Below are 6086 nucleotides of genomic sequence, written 5' to 3' on the forward strand. Positions count from 1 at the left end.
GCGCCATTTAAAATTAAGAAAGGCCTGTGAGGAGAACAATCTAACCAAGTACTGAGTTATAGGGCGGTATATTGGAGAAATAGTCTGATGTGAAACTAGGAATGGCTATCTGAAGTAAAACCAGAATAAGAATAATTAATTGCTCAAAGAAAAGCAATTGACTTTGGTTGTAGAGAGGAATGATTAGTACATATTTTTATCTATAGATACTAAGCCCATGTTGAGCTTTTTGACTCATGGGATGTTCTTCCACTTTTAAAAATAATTTTCAATTTCTTGTTTGTTTTTCATAGTGTTCCTTGTAGAGGTCTTTGACTTCTTTGGTTACGTTTATTTCCAGGTATTGTATTCCTATTCTGGTTATTATAAATGGAGTTACTTTCTTCAATTCTACCTCAGCCTGTTCACTGTTGATATATAGAAATTCTATAGAATTTTGTATACTGATTTATATCCTGTCAATTTACTGTATTTATTTATCACTTTCAGTATTTTTTTTGGTACATTATTTTTGATTTTCTATATATATAATCATGCCACTTAAAAATAGAGATCATTTCACTTCTTTAGTACCTTTTATTTTGTTCTCTTGTCTGATTGCACTGGCTAGGTTTTCCAGTACTATGTTGAAAAAGAGTGGAAAGGGAACCAGCAGTTAGCATAATGGCTATGTCGCTGGACTCCCACGTAGTTGACCACGGTTCGCATCCCGGGTCTCTCTCTGTCTCTCTCTGTCTCTCTGGCGAGCGCATGCGCCCTATAGCGAAAAACCTCTCCAAAAAAAAAAAGAAAAAGAAAAGAAAAAGAAAAAGAAAGAAAGAAAGAAAAAGAGTGGAGAAAGTTAGCAGCCTTGTCTTGTTTCAGTTTTTAGTGAACAAGCTTTCAACTTTCCCCCATTCAGTGTGATGTTAGCTATGCGTTTTTCATATATGGATTTTATTGTGTTGAAAAAGTCCCTTGTGTGATGATTTTGCTGAGTCTTGATTATGAAGGGAGGTATTTAACAAATGCTTTTTCTGCATCAATCAATATGATAATATGTTTTTTATCTTTCCTTCTATTGATATGATGTATTACATTTATGGTTTTGCATATGTTGTACCACCCTTGCATCTCTGGAATAAAGTCAACCTGATCATGGTGTATAAACTTTTTAATGTGTTATTGGATAAAATTTGATGGTATCTTGTTGGAAATTTTCATCTCTATTCATCAGGGATATTGGTCTATATTTATTTTTTATTATATCCTTGTCTATTTTTGGGAAGAGGGTAATGGAGACTTTGTAGAATGAATTTGGGAGAGTGCCTTCCATTTCAACTTTTAGAAATAGTTTGAGTAGAATGGGGGTTAGCTTTTCTTTAAAGGTTTTGTAGAATTTGAAGTGAAGCCATTGGGAACTAGGCTTTTCTTTGTTGGGAGACTATTATTGATTCAATCTCACTGCTTGCTATTTGTCTATTCAAATTTTCTATGTCTTCCTAATTCAATCTTGATAGACTGTATGTGTCCAGAAATTTGTCCCTCTCATTCATATCATCTGATTTGGTGGCATATAGACATTTGGAGTACTTTATGATGATCTTTTGTATTTCTGTTGTCTGTTTCAATATTGACTGCTTCATTGTTGGTTAGATTTATTTGGTTCTTTTCTTCGTTCTTAATTAGTCAAGCTAACGGCATGTCATTTTGTTCACTGTCTCAAAGAACCAGCTTTTGTTTTAATGTAATGGATTGTCAGAAAAATCATGATGCATCTTTTCATAGAAAAACGGAAAAATATGTTATGACTATTCCAACAACCTAACATTTTCTGTATAGTTTGTTTATTCTCTATTTTATTTATTTCTACTTGAATCTTTATCACTGCTTTTCTCCTGGATCTTTGTTGTTGTTGTTTTTCCAGTTCAGATCGTTGATTTGCCACTTTTCCACTTTTTTTCTTGCAAGGACTTGCTATGAATGTCCCACTTACTACTACTTTTGCTGTGTGCCATAGTTTATAAAAGCTTATGTGCTTGTCATCATTAATTTCAATGAATCCTTTGATTTCTGTTTTAATTTTTTTTTTTTTTGGAGAGATTTTCGCTATAGGGCGCGTGCACTCGCCAGACAGACAGAGAGAGACATAGAGACAGAAAGCGAGAAATCACCCCCCAGGGGGGATGGTCACACCGCAATCCCTTCTCCTCCATTCTCCTTTTGGGATCTTGGGCACGCACGCACATGCGCCTGGCGTGAGTTTTAAGCCACTGGGTCTGGGACGCAAACCGCAGTCGACTACATGGGAGTCCAGCGACATAGCCATTACACTAACTGCTGGTTCCCAATTTTTTCAATGGTTATGAATTCATTTCTAGTAGGTTGTTTAGTTTCCATGCTTCTGTGTATTTTAGAGGTTTTTCTTTCTTTCTTTTTTTTCCCCTAAGTTAATTTCAAGTTTAATTCCATCATGGTCAGAGAAGATGCTAGATATAGTTTCTATTTATTTGATTTTATAAAGGTTTGTTTTTTGCCCTACATGTTATCAATCTTAGAAAACATGCCATGCAGGAGTGAGAAAAATGTATATCTTATGGTTGTTGGGTGCAAAGTTCTACAGATATCTGTCAAGGTCAAGTCCATTCAATTTATGGTATCATTTAGATCCTTTATCTCTCTCTCTCTTTTTTTTTTTCCCAGATGATCTGTACAGAGAAGACAGGGGAGTGTTGAAATCTCCAGAAATTATTACAGTCTATCTCTCCTTTTAGATCTAACAGTCTATTTTTCATATATTTGGGTGCTCCAGTGTTGGGTCCATAGATATTTGTAAGTGTTATGTCCTCTTGGTGAATTAGCCCTTTTAGCACTCGATAGTGTCCTTCTTCAACTCTTATGGTTTTTTTTGTAAAATCTATTTTGCATGATATCAGTAATGCAACTGTAGCCTTTTTGATTTCCATTCACTTTCTATCTGTTTCCATCCATGAGGTAATTCCTTGGAGGCAACATATAGAGGACTGCTGTTTTGTTTTGTTTTTTTATCCACTCAATCAGTCTGTGTCTAATGAAGTATTTAATCCATTAACATTCAATTTTATCATTATTTGCAGGCTTGTTTCTGCCATTTTGTTAATCACTTTATTTTTTATTGTTTTTGTTCTCTTATTTCTGTTCATCCTTGTTCAGTTTTCCTAATATAGTGCTCTCTTCAGTACTTCTTGGAGAGTTGGTCTAGTGTTTGTGAATTATTTCAGGTTTGATTTATCTGGAAATGATTTTATTTGTTCTTCCTGTATGAAGCAAAGTCTTGTCAGGTGTAGTACTCTTGGTTGAAACTGTTTTTCTTTTAGTGTTTTGAATATACCTTCCCATTCTTTCCTTACTTGCATTGTTTCACTCAAGAGGTCTTATGTTAGTCTAATGAGATAACCTTTATACAATAAGTATCTTGACAATTCTCTCTAGTAATATTTAGAATTTTGTCTTTACCTGAGATGTTGACCAATCTGGCTATGATGTACTATAGAAAGGATCTTCTTAGATTGATTCAATTTGGGGTCCTTTATATTTGTTGGGCCTGGATGTTTGAATGTTTCTCTAGATTGGGATAGTTTTCTGCAAGCAATTCATGGAATATAGTTTTGATCCCTTTATTAGATTTTTTACCTTTTGGAATAGGAGTTATTGGAATGTTTGGGTGCTTAATGGTATCTAGTGTTTCCTATCTATTACCCTCATTTTTAAAATTGTTTTCGGTGATTTTTGTCTAGGTCAGAGATTTTATCTTCTAAATCAGAGATCTCATCTTCTGTATGGTCTAATATTCTACTAATGCCATTGAGGGAGATTTCGATTTCTTATACTACATTCTTCATCTCTAGAAATTCTGTTTAATTCTTTTTTATGATGTCGAATCTCCTCCTTCAAGTTGTGGAAGACTTCATCATCTCCTGGAGTTTATTGACTCTTTTCTCTTCAATCTCAATTAGTTTTGTTGCTATGAATATTCTGAATTATTTTTCTGACAAATCTGTAAGTGCTGTTTGTGGGTAATGAAGTGTTGTTGTGGTCTTTTGAAAGAGAAGTATTTCTCTGTTTGTTTGTTTGGTTTTTTTTTCATATATCTCATGCTTCTGTACTGATTTTTAGTCATCTGATGAAGTAAACACATCGTCTTACTTTTTTTTGGATGGATTCTTTAGTATCAGTGGAAAAGAACAACTCTTCTTCTCAGGTGTGTTCTTTGGTAGGGAGATGTGTCTTTCAATCAGAGTAGGGTGTATCTAACCTGAATCAGGTGCTTGGATTTTCTAGTAACCTCTCAGGATTAGAACTGGGTTGGAAATATGCAGCTACAGAAAGAAGAGCAAGTTACATGCCACTCATATGATGCATGGGCTGGTGAAATGAGGACTCTGAAAGAACCTGGCTACTTGGGCCTTAGTTGTGCAGGTCGTTGGAACTTGGAAAGGCACTGGAGGGTTAGTGGTACACAAAAAGATGCAAAAGCCCAAATCTTCTTAGCAAAACTCCAATGGGCTTCATGACTACTCACTTTTAGTAACTGCCTTCTTAGGACCCTGCTGTGCAGGCTGGTGAAACTTGGCAAGGCACAGGAGGGTCAGGAGGACACGAGAGAAATGCATATTATTTTTAACTGGGAGTCCATGATAATGGCCTGAAAATGTGGATGGGAAATATTAATGTTTGCCAAACATGAATTAAAAAAGAACATTTTATTCAATAATGAATACAAGTAGTAACAAAGCAGTAATAGTAAAAAATGTTACATAATCACCAATAGAAACTATGGGGGACTGGCCATTGACATGGTGGTAAATGCTTCTGGATCCCACATGGCCAACTGATTTGAGCTGGACCCTGTAGTTTGAGAAATATTCTGGGCATGTGTGCATTCTTGCCCTAAATCCTGAATGGTGCAAGAAATGAAGGGAAATGGATTGTGGAGTGACTATTTCCCATGGGGGAGGGGGTTGCTCTCTCACTTTTTATATATCTCTAGCATAAGCCCTTTGGCAAAAATTTTTTAAAAAATAAACAATAAGTCATAGGTATTTTTCTATTTATTACATTATACTTGCTTCAGATGTCTCTTAATATCATTTGTATTCATGACTACTTAAAAAATTATCACTAGTGCTTCCCCTTCTCATAAGCTGCCTGAGGTGATCTTTGAAAATGATTTGCTATTCATTTGACCTTGAGAACACCACAAAGTCATGCAAATCAGAAGGTTCAGATCTTCGAGTTCACTTTAAAAACACCTGTGAAACTGCCCAGACCATCAAGGGTGTCCATATCTGAAAAGCCACCAAGTATCTGAAGGATATCACTTTACAGAAGCAATGTGTGCCATTCCATCATTACGATGATGGAGTTGGTAGCTGTGCCCAGGCCAAATAGTGGGACTGGACACAGGTCAATGGCCCAAAAACAGTGCTGAATTTTTCCTTCATATGCTTAAAAATGCAGAGAGTAATGCTGAACTTAAGGGGTTAGATGTAGGCTCTCTGGTCTTTGAGCATACTCAGGTGAACAAGGCACCCAAGATGCATCATAGTACATACAGAGCTTGTGGGCAGATTAACCCATACATGAGCTTTCCCTGCCACATCAAGATGATCCTCACTGAAAAGGAGCGAATTATTCCTAAGCCAGAAGAGGAAGTTGCACAGAAGGAAAAGTTATCCCAGAAGAAACTGAAGAAACAGAAACTTATGGCTCAGCAATAAAATCAGTATAAGTGTAGATAAAAGAAAAAAAAATTATTAGACACACCATTAGATTTTTATTATGCAGTATACTAACACAGTAATGTACATATTTGTTACAAATGTATCTTCATTTAGGTAACTGTCTTGCAAAATTTTTTAAATTATATGTGTATGCATCTGTTACAGGAATATTCTTCAGAAAGTTTATTGGTTAGGGAACTAGACTCCTACATGCTTGACCATGGTTCAAATCCCAGTCCTGATGGCTTGTTTTCTCACTTTTACTCTCTCTCTCTTTCTCTGCTGAGCATATGTGCCCTAAAGCAAATTTAAAAAAGAATAACAATAAGAAGAAATCAATGAAAT

The 6086-nt window shown here is 35.5% G+C and overlaps 1 pseudogene; it reads left to right on the plus strand.

Annotated features, from left to right (window-relative positions):
• The first annotated feature begins 5184 nt into the window (after positions 1-5184).
• Positions 5185-5738, plus strand: LOC102469121 (60S ribosomal protein L17 pseudogene; annotated as a pseudogene).
• The last annotated feature ends 348 nt before the right edge of the window (positions 5739-6086 follow it).

This window comes from Tupaia chinensis, unplaced genomic scaffold (genome assembly GCF_000334495.1).
Source record: "Tupaia chinensis unplaced genomic scaffold, TupChi_1.0 Scaffold143766_1, whole genome shotgun sequence".
Classification (NCBI taxonomy): Eukaryota; Metazoa; Chordata; class Mammalia; order Scandentia; family Tupaiidae; genus Tupaia; species Tupaia belangeri.